Source organism: Lemur catta, chromosome 1 (assembly GCF_020740605.2).
Source record: "Lemur catta isolate mLemCat1 chromosome 1, mLemCat1.pri, whole genome shotgun sequence".
In the NCBI taxonomy this organism is placed as follows: Eukaryota; Metazoa; Chordata; class Mammalia; order Primates; family Lemuridae; genus Lemur; species Lemur catta.
The window spans coordinates 229,466,838-229,487,168 of NC_059128.1; the positions used below are offsets into that span (position 1 = coordinate 229,466,838).

The window sequence follows — 20,331 nt, forward strand, 5'->3', positions numbered from 1 at the left end:
AATACCTAGTGTGGGTTAATGCGTGAGGTGGTTTGGCCAAGACACCTATCCAAGAGGTGTCCCTTAAGGGAAAATAGGATTCAGTGACAGAGAAGTTTTAATGAGGAGGATAGAGAGGTGGATTGCAAGTGCAGGGAAAATCTAAAGAATAAAGCAGAAAACTCTGAATAGCAGATGCATAACAAGGATAGGCAATCTGTTTGTTCTTACTCCCATTATGGGCCTTATCAAATTATATTGCAGTTACGTTCCTGCCTCTCCACCTAGGTTGTCAGTTTTTCATATCAAAGAAGGCCTAATTCATCTCTTTATCCATAGCAAATAGTTAGGGTTCAGCAAATATTTATTGAATAAATAAAGGAAAATATGTAATCTAGGAGTTTAGGTTTATTTCAAGGAAGAAAAAGAGAAGGTCTAAAGACAAACATTATCATTTCTATTCTTTGCCTTGACCAACTTTGCCTTCTGGCCAACAGTGGCCCTCTGATTTAGTCTTGCAAGATGTGGTGAGCTACAAAAACTTTCCTTGTGCTATAAACTAGACTAGGTAGCATAGTTATGAAGTAGGACATAAATATCAAATGTAAAGACTTTTCTTTATAGTAAAATTATAAAGTAAAATATATTCATCTCCAAAGTACTAGTCATTTAATGTTTGAATCAGAAAAGAAATAAAGAGATATACATTGGAATCATAGTTAAAATACTAATTGAACTTGTATGATTGAACTAGTTATGCTTGGAAGTACTGGTTAATAATGTTCAAACATAAAATAACATTTGCTTTATTTTAGCATCATTTTGGGTTTGTCTAAGAGAAGTACAGTATATTTCAATTCCTTATGACAGAAAGCATGGAAAGAAGACTATCAGAAGGGGATGGTAGAGATAGGAAAAGGCGAGAAACTTGGAGAAGAAAGGAAGGTGATGCAGAGCAGGAGAAAGACACAGACATGAGCACTGAGAAAGGACACACAGGGCACATGCACAGAAAGAATGAAAAACAAACAAAAGAGTGTTTATGTGATGCAACTGAATTGAGTCTAGGGATATCCTATAATGCTGGTAAAGTTGAAAATAGCACAGGTTTTACTGTGCAAGTTATGAATAGAAAGTATATGTCCATTTTTAAAAAGACATAAATCCTCCTCTATGTTAAGCAACTTCTCTTTCTTCCTAGAACATTCTTTCTTCCATCTCTACCTGTTAAGGTTTCAGTCTATATCCTTCTAGGCTCAGTCTCACGCCCCAGTTAAAATGAATCCCTCCTTCTTTTGTATTTATATAGTGCTTTATAACTCCAAGAGAACACTAAAATCTGTCTTGCAGTAGAGTCATTGAAAGTTATACCCCTTCCTCACTGTTTGTCCATGACTCAGGCTGGGCTCATTATTTCTTCATCTTTGCATTTTGTCTCAGCACCTAGCACAATGTTTTGCATGATACAGGTGCTCAATAAATGTTTACTGCACTGAATGGAAGATATTAATACATATAAGATATCCAAACTTTAAAGATCCAAATACTTTTTGTCAGAGTGGAGGTAATACCTTTATTCCAATGATTCTACCATTCTCAAAGAATATTAAGTTACTGATCTCTTTTGAAACTGCCTTTAAAAACTGCACACAGCCACCCAAGATGAATGGCTTTATTGTTGTCATAATATTAAAAAAATTGCCCATCTTGATCACCCAAAACAGAAAATAGCCTTAAAAAAGAGTAGTTTGAATGGACTAGAGAAGACAAAGGACAGCAAGTTGGAGAAGATAGTAGAATTGGAAGTGAGGAAATGAAGATAAGGGATTTCAGTAACTGTACCAGCTAGGTTTTGCTATGGCAATAAACTTGGCTCTAAATTACTCTTGACTATTTCTAAAAATCTAATCAAATTAAAGAGAAGTTGTCAATGAAAATCTTCAAAAGGATATATTGTTAGCTCTAAAGGCAATTTCAAGACAGTATAATATTTAGAGCAATGGCTACTGTTTAAATGTGGAAATATCTCTCAAAGGTGATTACTTGGCAAGGAATAATACCCATTCGGATGCATAAAAGTTCCGTTACATAATAGATAGTTTTATTTGCTTAAAAATATGTTTTAGAACAAAGTTGATTCTTTTTGTATATTAAATAAGTGTAAAACCAATTTTGAAGAGAAACTGTACACTTAAATATTTTATAAACCATAATTTTTCCATGTAGTAAACTGTCATTAATTTATCTCTTTTTGCAAATCCTAAATTTTTATAAATTAGGCTTTTAAAAATGAAGATCACCTGAATTTTTATGTGGGCAGATTCAAATCTTTGGAATAAATGTCTCTCAACTTTTTATTCAAAATTTTGAACAAGGTGTCTCCAAAACCAAAATACTGCTATTATTCAGAAAAATTGTTCAAAATTCAGTGATTCCTAAAATTATTATACTAGTGTATAATGGAGTTATCCTTTTCACAGACCTCAGTTTATATAGCATAACACATGCGAAAATGTTCATTTTAGAAAGGATTCATGTTTGGACAGTGACTCATGTTTGCATTCATTATACAAAAAAATGTTAAATGAAATTTTCACAATGTAGGACATTGAAAAGAACAGCTTCATTACACAGAAATATTTAACAATATTTTTAATGTGTAGTTTTTTTATAAACTTTCTTAGTTTTTGTGTGTATGTGTACACAAATATGCTATATATAAAATATTGTAAAATATACATACTATGCCTATCTTTACTATGATCAGCTCGTTATGAAACAATACTTTTTTAGTAAGTAAGATTGCTTTTGATTTAGCTGCTGAACTTTGTATGTTTCATTGAAAAATCAGGATTATATCCCAAATTCAAACATCAAGTTCTTTATACTCATGCAAGCTATTATACAGGAAAATTACAGTTAAGGATTTTCCTTGAAAGATACTCCAAATGAAAAATGGCATTCCAAACATACGAGGAAAGACTCAAGTGGTACATAAAATTTAATGTTGATTTTTCTCACAAGATGAAAACTGTCCATTAATATAAAGTAAAAATTAAAGAAATAATGAAAGACCTGCAGTCCATTACTGCATCCTGTACTTTACTCCATCTGGCAGCATGTAAAGACTTAAATTAACTAGGAGTTCTAACCAATGGGACATCCAACCACACAAAGTTATACTGTAGCAATAATGTTCTGCCTCATTCTGGTTTTAAAAGAAAGTTCTGTTTAATAGAAAGGAAGCCATTCATTTGTAATAAAATTATTTGATGTAAAATGAATCCACCCAAAAAATTTTCAATAAATGTTTAAAAGATTTACAGAATGACTATAAATGGAAGAGTGTGTGTGTGTGTGTGTGTGTGTGTGTGTGTGGAGAGTATATATATTATATGTACAAGGTATGTTTATTTAAAGAAAGAGATGAATAAACACGAGGAAGCAAACTGGATTTACATACAAGACGAGAGAGAATATAATGAGTATAGTACAATGAAGTCTCTAGATTTTATCTTTTATCATCCCTCCAAAAGACAATTAAATGTTTTTAAAAGGAAAAGAAAAGAAAGAAAATACTTCTTTACTGAATTGCTTTTAAGATTCTTTTACTCAAAGTTAAAAACTGTGGCTGCCATAACTATGTGGGTCATTAATTTATCTAAGTCTGTCTAGACCTGACTATAGTGTTTCCCATTATATTTCTCTGAATTCATTATCATATGCAGATACCTGAAACCTTTGTCACTGAAACTACTTTCATGGGTTTCAGCAAAACAATTTGAAGTGTTTTTAAAATACTAAGGCTAAATCGACTATGTTGATTGGCTGTTATTGGTATTAATTTTGGTAATTCATAGATGTGTAACATAACCATGCAAAGGCACATATGAATTTTAAATTATAATTTGTGTTTTTTGTATAAGCAATAAAGCACTAAAGGAAATGTATTACCTAATAGCCTAGGTAACTTCAGGTGGCTCGAGATATTTGGATTTCAGCTTTTTGCTTCAAAATACATTTGAGAAAGTGCAACTAATCCCACTGCAGAGTTGTGCTGCCCAGGAATGTCTTGCCCTTCAAGTCTTGTAAGAAAAGAGTAAATACTTATTTTCAACCGTGCTGTTTGCTTCTTGCACACACAATTTGAACACCTTTTTCTGTCAGCTGGGCTGTTCTGCATTGTCATCTCCTGAATTTTTGTTGTTCCTATATTTGTTAAGGCAGTTTATTTCTTCTCTAATCATTTCTAACTCCTCTCTGCTTATTTTTTTTTTCTAATTTGCTCACATTTTCCTTTTACTGCTTCAGAATGCCACCTCTTCAGAGCCCTCTGTCTCACCAAGATTTTCTTTGCAGTTTTAATAACCACATTGACTTTTACTATAGCTTTTGGATGCCTGTATCTTAGTAGGGAAAGACTGCACTTTGTTGCCATAAACATTCCTCAGACATCTTCCACCTGCATGTAGTATACATCCAGACCTTATTTCACAATCCTCCAAATTCCCTTTCTGCCTTTAGTCCATTAATTTTGTAATATAACCTTTATATAAAAAATGTTCCCAGGTACACCAAAGACTAAGAGAGTGAATAAGGGATTCAGATATCCTCTAATTTTTCATAGGTCTAATGTTAACATTGAGACCGTTTCGATTTCTATTAAGTCTGCAACTTCTTGTTTTTATTGTATGTACAGGATATTTGCTGCTGCTTGAAGAACTAAAACACAGGGAATGCACTAAATGCCTCAGAGAATTCCATATTAGGTAATTTTAATTCACTAAATCCCAGGTATTAGAATTATCAATCTCATTTTCTTTAAAATACTATAATTTTATTTGTTGCATCATAATTTTTTTACATCAAATATAACCCCTGAATATGATCATAAATTATTTGTCAGCAAACTATTTAGGTTCAAAATTAATCCATCTAAAATTGTTTTCTCTGCCAAGAAGGACAGATTTAAAGTGCTATCTAAATAGATAGGGATAATAAAAGCATAGGAAAAAAAACAGATTTTTTTTTCTTGTGGTGTACTTACAAAATATTTAATCAGGGTAGGTGAAGTATAACTGAGTAAATTGATGATTTCTGAACTAACTACAATTTGACCTCAGCCATGAAGGACAAAAATCACACAATCTGGAGGAGAGAATAGTTAACACTATATTAAAATTGTCAAGCAACTTCTAAACTAGATCAATTGCCTTCATAATATTCTCAGAACAAAATGTTCTCTATGAGCAGATCTGATATGAAGAGCCAAAAAAATGGAAAACATTCGCTACCAATTTACTGCAGTCACCCATAAACTATTACAAGAACATTATGTATCAGGGTTCAAGCCAGCAAGCTATTAAAGCAGACTGCCCTGGTGTCTTTTCATTTCACTTTAATGCTACCAAAGCACTAATAAGTCTTCAAAAATTGTAGTTATGTTGAAACTGTCTTATCATGTAATCAATTTTTCAAATATTTCAAGTCTTTTAAGGTGAGGTCTGTTCCTTTTTTGTTTCTTGTTGGTCAATGTCATTCCACTTTCACAAATGCCATCATCAGTTTTTGTTTGTCTGGTCCAAATCATGCTTTCATCTTGGAAATATATCAATCTAAATGGTGCTAATTGCCATAGTTATGAGTGCCAAGACATCTAGCACCCTTGGCCCCATTGCCACTTTAGGTGTCTCTGCTCATGTGGAGATCAAAGAACAAAGGATGGAAAGAATTATCTTATAAAAATAAGATGCCACATATACACCTTTTTTGGTTTGTTTGTTGTTTAAAACTTTGAGGGCATAAATAATCCTGCTGAATTTATTTTCCTTTATAGTCCCTGGTTCATTTTAACTTGTTAAAAATTTTCTATTAATAACTATACCTTTTCTTCTTATTTAAAGGATAATGGTGATACTCTGGCTGAACATGATTAACCTAATGATCTACTTCTTTTAACTCACTAATCACTGTTTTCCCTGCATGGCATAAATGCTAGGCAACTGAGGCATCTTTCAATCTACTTTACTAATGGAAAATATTAGCACATATAAACTTTTTACAAAATAAGAAATCCCAGTAGTTTTCGTGGATACAAGTCAGCAGTGATTCAATTTGTAATTGAAACCTTGAGAGAGAGAGAGAGAGAAAAAAAAAAAAACCTTAGGCATAAACAGGATTAAATTTGGAGAAAGTTGTTGAAATTTATATTTCAATTTATATTTCAACTGAGTATTTCTTCCCAGCACAAAACTAACCACAATTTAGTATTATTACCTGAAAGTAAATATTCATATATTTGTGTGATTATTTAGTATGTGCATGTGTATGAGTGTGTATATGCATGAATGAACATGTGTATGTGTATGTATATATATTTCTACCTCAGTTAGACTGTCCAATCCATGAACAGTCCTTCATTTCGTCACCACTCTACTTCTGAGTTCCAGAACAATGTCTGAAACATAGCTTTTACTCAATATATATTTGATGAAGAAATTATAAATTGATTATGATACAAATGCAATAGTACACAATTTAAAATTTTTAAATCTTTAATATGAGAGAAATTATGGTAAAGTATTAAGGGTAACATACTTCCATACTTCCTCATTAGGTCGTTCAATTAACATCTCTCTGTGACAGCATACTCTTTCTTTTTCTTTACCTACACAATGAAAATTGCCATCTTTAATTATTAATTTATACTATAAACTTTTCTTGAAAATATTTATTGGCCATTTAGTCCAAAATAACTTTTTCTATCATATAGTAATAAAAAATATGTTTCTTTATTTGTACACAAACTGTACCTTATTTTTACATCATACTGCTTATCTTAATTAGCAGATCTGGAGGATCCCTGTATTATGTTTTTTTGTATAACTCTCTTATATAACTAGTCACATTCCAATAAAATTTACATTAAAATAATAAGTGATGATTTCCACCTGCACTAGTGTGTAGGGCCTCTGAGACCCATCACTCAGCAGGTAAGCAATCATTGCTATAACTAAACTTCTCCCCACTCCTTCTATGCTTTGTTTCCTCATAACAGAACAAGATGTGATGTCATTAAAACAGCCAATAAGATTTTCACTTTTTCCTCAGACTTTTGTAAGGTGACAGTAACTTTGTTAAGTTTATAAGTGAGGTAAACTATAAAGAGCTTGTTTTGTCTTGTTTTGTTTTGCTCCTTGACATGATGCTTAAGCCAATGTTTTAATGAGAACAATACTCAAATGAAAAACAATAAACAAAGAGACAAAAAAAAAGATACTAAGAATCAAAGATTATTTGATAAACAAACACTTTGAACTTTAAAGCAACACTTCCATGTTAAATACTTGACTATAAGCTTAATGAGAGCATTTTTTTGTTCATTGTTACAACTCTTAGCAGTCTATGAGCATAAAAAACTGTATGATTCATAGAAAAATCTCATTAAGTAATTATTGAGTTGAATTAATTTGCACACATACTTTAATGACAAAAATACAACCTATCAGGGCATAAATGAGGCAAGCAGTTTGAAACAGTGCAAATGCTCTGTTCCTCTACCTTTCTGGGTTTTCTGATTAGACAAAGTCATAAAACAGGCTACAAATTAATTGGAGTGGTAATCTAATTTAAAGAAAGTCAACAAAAAGAATTTCTGTAGAAACCTCCTTTTAGGACCAAAAAACAACTTCTAAAAATATATCTCAAATACTGACATTTTTATGAATGCCATTTTATGGCATTTTGTGTTTGCTTTAAAATAACTGGGAGATGAGTATGGTCTACTGGACACTGATTGATAATTATTGAAGTGATGGACATAGTGATTTATTATATCATTCTCTTTTGTGTAAATTTGATATTTTCCATAATAAAATTTTAAAAATGAGAATACACATATTTTTATGGATTTTATTTTTTAAATGAAATAAAATCTAGTGTAAATAGAATTTTTCTCACCTACCCTCCAAAAAACTTGCTAGCAATAATTAGTAAAAGGAAGGGGCAAAACTTCCTTCTATAACTTTAGAAAAGTGGCAGCCAGAGAAAGAGAGAGACAACTAATACAACTCTTAATTTGCAGCAAATGACTATATAGCCCTTAATGTATATGCTTAAAAATTGTGTGAGTAAAAGCTCCTTACCACTCTTCTCCATGTGTTTGAATCCAATTGACTTACCCTCTGAACTTTTGTTCAGGACTAAAAGTTTGCTTTAACAGAGCCAATCAGACCAGGTGTTTATTTTCTCCTATTCACCTATTCTTTCCACCATGCTTTCTCATCCCCTTTCTGGTAATGAGAACAAGTCAGGAGAAATAATTGGGTTTTGCTATTACAATATTAGTCTAGAGCTGGCAGTTAGGGAGTACATGTGTGCAAATTTATGTGACTCTTTATTCCAGTTTCCTTTTTCCTCAGAGGACTCTGTTTGCTATGGTTTGAATGTATCCATCAAAGTTCATGTGTTGGAGACTTAATTCCCAGTACATCAATGGGGAGAATCCTACCCCGGGGATTCTCTCCTACCAGAAATAGTTTTTAAAGAAATTGATTGGACAAAATCCTAAAAAGAACTTTCTGAAGAGTGTGATATGGAAGTAGCAATATTAAAAAAAAATACTAGAAAGACTTATACACTTCCTTACCAAGGAAAGGTAAATAGTTAGTGCTCACTATTTGTACCATTTTTTTTTTCTTAGCGAGAGAAAAGTATGAAAGGGAAAATGTGATCTTGTATCCCGAAAATCCCAAAAACTCCACCAACAGACTCCTGGAATTAAAAATAAATTCAGTAAAGTCTCAGGTTACAAAATCAATGTACATAAATCAGTGGTATTTCTATATACCAATAACAGTCAAGCTGAGTGTCAAATCAAAGACTTAATACCATTCACAAACCTAAAAATAAAATAAAATAATTTGGAATATGTTTAATACTTAACCAAGGAGGTGAAAGATCTGTACAAGGAGAACTACAAAACACTGATGAAAGAAATTGCAGATGACACAAACAAATGGAAAAACTTCTAATGCTCATGGATGGGTAGAATCAACATTGTTAAAATGTCCATGCTGCCCAATTTAATTAGTAAATTTAATATAAAATACACTTTATCAATAATAGTGGTAATGGGTTTTAGAAGAATCAAGAATAAAATTAAGGGATTTCAGAATTTTACTTAAAACATTTTACTGACTATGTTGTATATTTAGTGACTAACGAAAAGAACAGAATTGACACAATGAGAACTAGAAACAAATGTAGATAAATTTTTTTCAGAAAAATTCCAAGCAATCTTACTCTTATCATTAAGTTTACTAACAATCTAAAAACAACCCAAAAGGAATTTTCTAGCATTGCTAGTTTCTAAATAAAGACAAACAACAAAATCAGGTTAAACTGAAAAGATTTCATATGAATCCAAGGGAATAAATAGTGAAAATTCAGTAGACAGCAGAAACCTGGAATGTATTAATACTGAAAACGCTAAACATAAATATCAGGGTGTCAAGACACATTACAAATTAGATGTGTTGCCATGAATGGTGGTACTTAGCTCCGTGAGCTTGGTGATGTCTCAGTGGTCACTTGGTGGAGGTGCTGTGGAGGAGGCTCAGGTCCTAGTTGGGGTCTAAGGTGCCCTTCAGCTCCATTATGCTACAATTTTATGATTCTTTGAGCTACTTTTCTAAAACATAATGCCACAGTATATTTTGAGTTGGCCAAGGAGGGGTGATGTTCAAGGGAAATAAAAGAAGTGCCATCATTTCACATATTTCAGACTTTACTAAAAGACAAAAAAAAAAAAACCCAAAATGGTAAAGAAGCAAAATATACATTGCCAAATGAATAAGTTTTATAACTATATCTAATTAATATGAAAACATGTTAGAGCAGAGAAAGCAAAGTCTTCGTTCATTCATCCAGCAAATATTTACTCAATGACTACAGTGTTGGATACTATATAAGAATAATGAATCAAACAGAATACTTCTGTCCTCGTAGAGATTTCAGTCTACTGTGGGGAAGGAGTGGGAGAATAGATGGTAAACAAACAAGCAGAATAATTGATTTCCAATTAAGAATTTATCTTCCTCTGAGAATTACTAGCATAAGTCTGAGCAGAGCAAGAGGGAGAGGGTGACAATTTTAAGAGGTGGTATTTTAGTTGAGACTTCCGATAAGAAGGATCTAATGATGCAGAAAGCCAGGGTGGGGATAGCATGTATGAACTCTCCAAAGTAGAAAAGTATTTGACAATGTCTAGGAACAAAAAAGACATAAATTTGGCTAGAATGCTGTGAGCTAAGAGGAGAATGTATTGAGATGAGGTGAAAGAAAACTGGAGAGTCAGACCTTTATACAGTTTTACTCTAAGTGAAATGCGAAGCCACTGAAGTATAATTTAATCCAAGAATAAACTCGTTTCTGATGCAGAATGGATTAGAAACAGCAAGATGGTTAGTGAGGAGTCCAGTTTGGAGTGAGATGGTCCCCGATGGGGATCATGGTGACCTCCTCTAAGAAGGCAGCAGTGGATGGAGAGAAGTCGAGAGATTTGTCAGTTAGGTCCTAAATCAACTATTGTCTCTGGGCCTTAATTTCATCTTCTGTAAACTGGGGTTAATTGCACTAACGCAAACAGATGTTCAGAGCATTATATGGGATAAGACATAAACACTTGGCATAAAGTAGGTTGCAATAAATTCCAATTCTTTACAAATAACTTACTTAAAAATAATGTCCACTCCAAGTTTAAAATAGTGATAGCAGCTAAATATCTAGCCAGATATGCACTATTTGGCTTTCAAACACACATGTAATTTCTGAAAGGAAAACATTTAGATTTTTGATTCATGAAATATTTGTAGTCACCCAAAATTTATACAGATATTAATCCAATGCCAAATTGATTATAACATAAATTCAAATGGTCGAAATTTCTATTTAAATTTGTTTTCACTACATTGTATTAAATCTTTTAAAATGTACTAACTTAAAACTGGAGAATTAAAAACTAATTCTTCAGGATAAAATCCCTCTCCCTTGAAATGACTCCAATACAATGACTGCCCACTTTTCCTCTGTCTCTGCTTCTTCATAAACACACACACACACACACACACACACACACACACACACACACCCACACACACAGCTTTTAGCAACCTTGTTTAACATTTGGAAAGAAATAGCTGATAGGTAGAAGAAGGATAAATAAGTAAGTTGCATGAACTATATATAATTGAACATTCTTTAAATTCTTTAAACAGAAATTTAAACAGAAATTTCAGTACCATGGAGATCCTTGAAATGAAGATAGATAAATGTGACCAATTATAGTCAAATATCTCTTGCCAAAAATTTAGAGAAACTTTCCATGAAAATGATAAGTAAATAAAAATCCCACTTCAAAATTATGTTATAAATATGTGTCCCTCAGTTTAAGAAATATTATACCCTTTAAAATATAGCAAAAGAAGAACTGACTATTCTGTGTGAGAAGAATATACTGAATATTCATCTGTGAACAATGAAAGGAATGGCACCCAAAGAAGGGATCTGGCAATTTTTTTTTTTGGTCTTTTATATATATATATATATATGGCTTATTATACTGCAGAAAAACTTGTTTCTAAGAGTTGGTGGCAAATCTTGCTAAGTTTCCAAATAGCTATCTTCTAATGAAAAAAATTAAATTAATATTTTAAAAGGCAAGTATAAGACTCTTGATCATAGAATGCTTCTACGTAATGGAGTGTTGAGTCTTGCATATACAGAGATTATATAGGTAAGGCATTTTTTAGTCATTCTAAACTATACCAGTGTTGATTCTGTATATAGCCCTCTGTACTCTTTTCAGGACAAAATGTGCATGTCTTCATGGAATGTGACCTAACTTGGGGTTTAGTTTTGGGCAGCAGCACAGAGTCAATTTCTTTGCAGCCCAGTTAGAGACTGAGAACCCATGAGCATATCTATTCAACCCCTAACTTATCATGACAATACAGACCTAAATTCTGCAGAGATTCCAAGTGCTAGAATAGGTGGCTTGAAAAGTATTGGAGCTTCTTGCCTTCATCCTATCAGCAACATTAATTAAAAAATAACTATAATCCAAGATAAAAACACAGACCTTAAAAATTTTATAAATAACCTTAATCCTTTGGCTAGGTCAATACAAGAGAGGAAATAATATCAGTAGATATAAGTTAATGTTTTTCACAGATTTTTAAAAATCCATTTTGATTTCCTAAAGGTTTGTTTCTACTACTGAAAGGAGAAATTTAAACCACCTAATTGTTCACAATAAGTAAAGTTCAGCTACGTATTTATCTGACTTCATTAGACAGGTAATATTGAAAAGTATAAAAAATGTCTTTCACCTGGTGTTTGAAAATATGGTATTTGTTAAACCTAGTAGTTTTGTGTTTCCTGTTCTTAATTTTAGAAATACATGGGTTTTACTTTAAAAATAAATAAGAGGCTTTATTAATTAGAACAGTTTTAGGTTTACAAAAAGCTGCACATAGAGTTTCCATATGCCCACTTATTCCCCCTCCCCAGTTTTCCCTATTCTTAACTAAGGCCAGGCATTGGTGTTGTACTTTTGTTACGACTGATGAATCAATATTAATACCTTATTATTAACTAAAGTACATAAGGGTTCAGTCTGTGTTGTACATTCTATGGGTATAATGTCATGTATCCATTATGGTATCATACAGAATACTCTCATTTCCCTAAAAATCCTTTGTGCTCTACCTATTTATCCCACCCCATCCACCATCCCCCCCCAAAAAAAAACAACTGGCATTCTTTTTACCATATCTATAGTTTTGCCTTTTCCGGAATGTCATATACTTAGAATCATACAGTATGTGTCATTTTCAGACTGGTTTCTTTCATTTAGCAGTATGCATTTAAGATTTCCTCTTATAGTTTCATGATTAATAGCTCATTTCTCTTTAGTGCTGAATAATTTCCTAGTGTATAGGGGACCAATTTGTTTACCTGTTCACCTGCTAAAGGACATCTTGGTTGATTCCAATTTTTGGCAGTTATAAATTTGGGTGCTAAAAACATTAGTGCGCAAGTTTTTGTGGGACAAAATTTTCAGCTAAATAACAAGGAATGCCATTGCTGGATCATACGGTTAGTGTATGTTTAGTTTTGTAAGAAATTGTTAAATACCATTTTGCATTCCCACCAGCAATGAATGAGTTCCTATTGCTCTGCATCCTTGTCAGCATTTGATGTTGCCAGTGTTTTGCATTTTAGCCATTCTAATAGGTTTGCAGTGGTATCACATTGTTTTAATTTGCAATTCTCTAAATGTGTATGATGTTGATCTTTTCATATATTTTTTTCCATCTGCATATCTTCTTTGGTGAGCTGTCTGTTTAGAGGTCTTGATCATATTTTAAATGAGTTGTTTTTCTTAATGTTGAGTTTTAGGAATGCTTTGTATATATTTTGGATAACAGTACGTCATCAGAAATGTGTTTAGGAAATATTTTCTCCTAGTCTGTGGCTTGTCTTTCACAGAATGGAGATTTTTAATTTTAATAAAATCTAACTTGCCAATTATTTCTTTCATGGATCAGGCTTTTGGTGTTGTATCTAGAAACTCATTGCCAAACCCAAGGTTGCTTAGACTTTCTCCTATGTTATATTTTAGAAGTTTTATAGTTTTGTGTTTTACATTTAAGTTTATGACTCAATTTGAGTTAATTTTTGTGAAAGGTATGTCAGTGTCTAGATTCATTTTTTGCCTGTGGATATCCAGTTATTAGACTATTTGTTGTAAAGACTATTGCTCCATTGTATTGCTTTTGCTCCTTTGTCAAAGATCAGTTGACTATACTTATGTGAATCTATTTCTGGGCTCTCTATTCTGTTCCATTGATCTATTTGTGTATTTGCCAATACTATACTGTCTTGACTAATGTAGCTATATAGTAAGTCTTGACATTGGGTAGTATCGGTACTTGTTCTTAAATATTGTGTTGGCTCTTCTGGGTCTTTTGCCTCTCAATATAAACTTTAGAATCAGTTTGTCAATATCTAAAAAATAACTTGAGATTTTGAATGGGATTATGTTGAATCAATAGATTAAGTTGGGAAGAACTATCAATCTTGACAATATTGAATCTTCCAATGAACAGAGAATATTTCTAAATTTATTTAGTTCTTTTTTGATACCTTTTATCAGAGTTTTGTAGCTTTCTCCATATAGATCATATATATATTTTGTTAAATTTATACCTAAGAGTTTGGTTAATTTTTTGGTGCTAATATAAATGCTAGTGTGCTTTTAATTTTAAATTTCAATAGTTAATTGGTGGTATATAGAAAAGTAATCAAATTTTATATATTTTAATGCCTGAATCTTACTTTCTCTTTTAAAAAATGCTAAATTAGTATAAATATATTAAATTACTCTTTGCTTCCATATGGTTCCCAATTGTTATTTTTTATATGTGATTAGAAAACAAGCAGCTCTTGTAATAAATTTATAATACTGCTATTGGTCAATAGCTCATATTTTTATTTAAAGTTTATTCTGAAATATATATCAAATGTGGTGTGATGTGTTTTCAACCACACTATAAGTTTGGTTCATGTATGCTATTGGAAATAAAAGAGTAGTCTGGTTTTTTTAATATTAGAGAGCTAGAATTTATCTTATAATACTTTTATTCTTTATTTAAGTGCTCATTTTAATAAACCTAGAAAGAAGAGTATAAACATTTTCCAGAAGCCTATGATACTGGTAATATTTTGAAACATAGGCTCCCTATGATTTTCGATTTGTGGAAAATGACATCAGGTATAGTCAGTGCCACTTTAGATATAAGTTTTTTCCCTGTAATGACCAAGAATTTGGTATACATCAGATGAAAGATTATACTAGTACACCTAAATGTAAGCATAAGTGTGTCACTGCTAGTATTGATAGAAGAGCTCTGTTACTGCAAGAAGTTGATCGTGTTTTTCTGTGCCAGAGCTTTTGGGACTAAAGTCATAGGGCTTGTTATATATCCTCAAATTTTTCTGATGACCTAATAGTCGGGGCTGTATTTTACTTTACAAATTTTTAACTGATTTTTCTTTGAGAACAATTCATCCATGGATATAGTGTTTGGAAGCTGGTAAATTCCTATTGGCATCATGACCCTCAGTAACACTGAGCTGGATGGCTATGAGTCACACAGAAGGTAAAGTAGTTATTTTGGAAGTGTTAAAGTTCTCTTTGGTCTTCTCTACAACCTCAATACTGAGAGGTACTGATAGGCCAATTTTTCTTTTGAATTTAGCCAATCTATAGAGAAAAGAATAATCCGTTGAGTTTTTTCAGGGTTTGTGAAATTTGAAAGGATAATGATAAGTTATGGTGAACTAGAACCAAAACACTACTTTACTGGAAAAGAAAACAGACCAGAAAACTAAGAGTAAAATTTTACTTCAAATTTTTTATTTTAAAATTATAATCTTCTCTTTAAAGTTTTTGTTATAGGCCTTTTGGGCTATGGGGGTGGTACAAAATACCTAATTTTATAAAACTAATGGTATGCTAAATTTCAGAAAATTTAAAAATTAATTAGTAGATATTTAAAATACAGATAATTTGTTATAATTATCATTTAAAATCACCCACATTCAGATCTGTTTACCCTAGAATTATTGGAAATATATTGACCTTAGAAGCAAAACCGGAAGAATTTACCTCCTATAAGCATTTTAGCACAAATGTATATTCAAGGTTAAATAATAGATGGCATTGTCAGATGGATCTTATGTTGTTACTAGCACTCTATGAGATGGCGTTTTAATTTTTTTTTTTTTTTAATGAAAGTCCAACACAAAATAGTCTAGGTCATTAAATGAACTCAGGGTTATGCCTTAAATAAATATAAGATTGCAACTTAAATTAAAGGCCAGTGAATTCAAGGTTTAGGCTGACTTTTTCAATTCTATTTTAATTACACACTAGCTTCAGTTATCATTGAGGATTTTTTTGTTTGTTTTTATTGTTTCTGGTAGCATATCTTTTGACCAAAATACCTCCAAATGTTTGGGTATATATCACCATATTGTAGAGGCAGTTAAGAAACAATAGCAGGAATGCTTGGACAGGTTGTAGAAGAAAGAAAACTTGCATGCAGCTTGGAACCTTCTTTCTATGTAGGAAAGAGAACACTTCATTCAACTATATTTTTCCTGACCTAACAAAGATACAGCACTGTTTTCAAGCTATCAACATAGTTACCACAGTTCTTGGGCCAAGAAAGTAAATAGAGATGTTCCATTTTGGAAAAATAATTGGGAGAGAATATAAATAGTTAAGCAAATTTGTTCTAAGAATATAGATGTTTTTATGGGAAAAACAGTAAGGACATAATTATATACTGTAGGTTTAACACATTAACTGCCATGTGAGTTGTATTTAACTCATGCTAGTTTTGAGCCCAGGCCTTGTGAAGACTATGTAACTCACGCATCTCTTCGCCTTGGGAGCTGTATGAACTATTTTTCAAGTTGAGTATAACTCACACAGAGAAAACAACAACAAATAACACATTTTTCATTAAATTAGAAAGGATCGTTTTGTTTTCAAAGTTTTTAGTCTATTTTGGTAATAAAATACCATGGCCCCAAGGAAAAAATTTTTTTTCTAGTGTGGCAATGTGTTAAAGAAGGAAGAACTGATAAGTTTCCATTAAGTTTTCTATAGCACCAGTGATGTGTAATGGTTAAAAACATTTGAAGTTCATGCATGTGCACTCAATTTGTACAACTTCCTTCCTTCCTTCCTTCCTTCCTTTCACCCTGCCCCTCTCCCCCTTCCTGACCCCTTACCCTCTCCCTCTCTCTTTTTCCTTCTCTTCATCCCTCCCTCTTTGCTCTCTTCTTTCCTTTTCTTTCCTTCCCTTTCCTTTCTGTTCTTTTTTCTATTGACTTCTATGATATACCATATTCTCCTGATTGATTTTAGGCATTTCTATGGCTTCAGTTGCTATCTGTAAGTTGATAATTGCCATATTTTTATCTTAAGCAATATCCCCTTTCTGAACCTCAAACTCCAATATCAAATGACCTTCTAGACATCTCCACTTGAATGACCAATGAGTAACTCAAAATAACATACACAAAATCAAGCTTTGCACATCCAAACCACTTCCCTCAAGTTCCCCTCTCTGTGAATGATATCACCACCCACCCAGATACCTGAATCAGATAATCTCAGTATTTCTTGATCCCTTCCTGTCCCTGACTCCTGCATTCAATTACCAGGTCTTTTTGAATCTACTTCTTTGGACTAAAGGGAGGGAGGGCAATTTTTCTGAAACATGAATCTGATGATGTCACTTTATCACTTAATCCTCTTCAGAAGCTCTATGTTACTATTACAATTAAGTCTGGTCATTATCAGGAGTTACAGAAGGGGAGCCATGTGACTGTAAAGAAGTCGCATAAGTTCCTTCATAGTGACAGAAGAGTTGTGTATTGGGATTTTGGTGGTGCTTATATGAGTACGTGTAATACAAAGACATATAAAAAATGGATGCATGCTAAAACTGATGAAATCCAAACAATGTCTGTAGTTCAGTTAATTTTATTGTACCTATGCCAATTTCCTTGTTTCCACATTGTGCATAGTTTTGTAAGATGTTTACCAATGTGGGAAGCTGACTAAGGGGTACATGTGATTTATCTATACTGATTTGCAACTTCATGTGTGTCTATAATTAATTCAAAATAAAAAGTTAGTAATTTGCTTGGCTGTAGCATTCATTTCACTGTTTATATCAAAACATCAGGCTTAACTCCTTAAATACATGCCTTAAAAATACAAGAAAAAATTTAAATAAAATCTTTCAATTCCTAGCTGGCTGACCTTGAACAAGTTACTTACCCTTTCTACCTTTCCTCATTCTTCTCTCCAGAAGACTACCTTATCTTCTAGTACAAAAAGAAAAAATGGCAGAAGCCTTCAGATAAATACATCCTTAACTTCCCACTGTGAAATCTGTGAATATCCTGGGTCAGCTGTGCTGGACTAGGCTTGTGGCATCTTCATGAATTTTTGTAAAAAGAAAGTTAACCCACTACTGGGAGGGGGGAAAGGACTGACAAGGACTAACCTGTTTACCTATTGCTTTGGACACTGACTAATTTTACTTTTTCAGGAACCTTGTTTTACTGATTAATTCGATCTTTTCTATGTCTTCACATTTTGTCTCTTCATAAACTCCTTATCAGCATCCATTGCTTGTTCAAGTCTCTCACTATTTAAAAAAAGAAAAAGAAAAAGGAAACCCTTCTCCAACACTTCATGTATCTTGAAAAACTACTTTATTTTTATTGTTTTCTTCTTGACTTCTCGTTTATTTTCTGGATAATACATTCATGTTACTGAACCTAATGGATGGTTTTTTAAAAACTGAAATATAATATACCATAAAATTTTACCTATTTAAGTATATAATTTGATGGTTTTCAGTATATTCATGAAGTTGTACAAACACCGCTATTTAATTCCAGAGCATTTTCATCACCCTAAAGATTGTACAGTGTGGCCCTAATGGTTAATGTTAGAGATCTAGTCTGTTTTCTTCTAGTGATTTTGTAACTACGTGATCCTCTATTTACATAATACTCTACCAAAATATGGTGATACTGAAGATTTCTCTCTTGGTCTTCTCTTTTCCAGGTTAACTCTCCCTAGTTGCCTCAGCTGATCACACTATTTCAAGGTTTCTTATCATTCTGCATTTTTCCGTAGACTTTTTGATATGACAATGCCATTATCAAAATGAGGAGTTTAGAGAGTTAGATACAGGCTGTTATCTGACCAGTGCAGAGAAGGTGGGATAATTGCTATCTTCTTTAATTTATTATTGTGGCTGATATATTGATCATAAGACCTTGATTAACACATAGAGTTTCTGACATCCTCAACATTCCCAACACTTCTACAGCACATGTAGTTTCCTGCTTCTAATGAGTAATAACATATTTTTTTTTAAATGTTGGAGTTGGGAGAAGGTGCATAGAAGACGGATATAGGAAATTAGGACACATGACTAACAGAAACTTAATGTAGCCCTGACATAACTATCAAACATCAATTCCTTCCCTGCAGTTGCACTTCTGACTTTGCTAGTATCTTATAAAATAAGTAGATTAAGACTAAAGCTGGGAATAGTTTATTTCTTGCAATTGACCAGACATTCGTGGAGTTTGTGATAGCATTAAGTTAATACATGTTTTGTTTTATTATACTGTGGCATTATCTTCAATAAGTAAAATGAGAAAATAAGTATATTTTGAACGATGGTGATAGGAAATTCTTGTATCTCATTTCTTCTGAGAAATTTTTCAAAGTTACTGAAAAAAAAAAAGCAACTTTTGTGACTTAGGGTGGAGCTTAGGAAATAGAGGTCTTTGCATGAAATTTTTTTTTCTTGAAATGTTAGACTACTCCCAGTGGATAGTTTAATGATTCTAAATGGAAACTGTTGGAAAGCAGGTCTAACAGTAACCAGATGTCCTGGGATTTAGAATGCAATGCTAAAAGTAGCAGCCTATATAAAGCTTTTGAAAACTCACAATGCTTGTCATTTCTTATTTTCTTTTATGAACTATTTCAAAAATATAATAGGGAAGAGAATTAATGTAAAAAATACCAAATACACATCACGCATATTTTTAAAATGTTAGCATTTGCCATGTTTATTTGAGACTTCTTAATAGAAATTAATCATTACAGAAATAGTTGAAATCTCCTCCTGTTTACATTTCTTTTTTTCCAAAGGGTAACCACTCTTCTGAAGTTAATTTATATGCTTTTGGTCTATATTTTTACTATTTTTATATTTTCATATAATTTCATGCATGTATATTACACACCTATCCATGAACATTTGGTGCAGTTTTGTGTACTTAGAAATTTATACAAATCTATCTCAGCCTAATGCCATGGTTTCCAATCTATGTATCAAGGTTATCCTGTACTGCCACTGTGAACTCACAGGTATGCCATGAGATATAAAATAAATAAAAATTTTAAGAGAAACATAGCAATGTTCAACATCTGTCAGACACCGGGTCTGCCACTAGCTCGAAGTAGTTCACAGTTTTGACATCTGATTTCAGTACATTCCTCTTTTTTTTTTTGGAGACAGAGTCTCGCTCTGTTGCCTGGGCTAGAGTGCCGTGGCATTAGCCTAGCTCACAGCAACCTCAAACTCCTGGGCTCAAGCGATCCTCCTGCCTCAGCCTCCTGAGTAGCTGGAACTACAGGTGTGCACCACCATGCCTGCATAATTTATATATATAAAT

General features: G+C 32.5%; 1 protein-coding gene across 8 annotated transcripts in view; it reads left to right on the forward strand.

The window, feature by feature from the left end:
* ZBTB20 (zinc finger and BTB domain containing 20) overlaps positions 1-20,331 on the forward strand; it is a 762,522-nt gene that overhangs the window by 113,782 nt on the left and 628,409 nt on the right. The window lies entirely within an intron of this gene.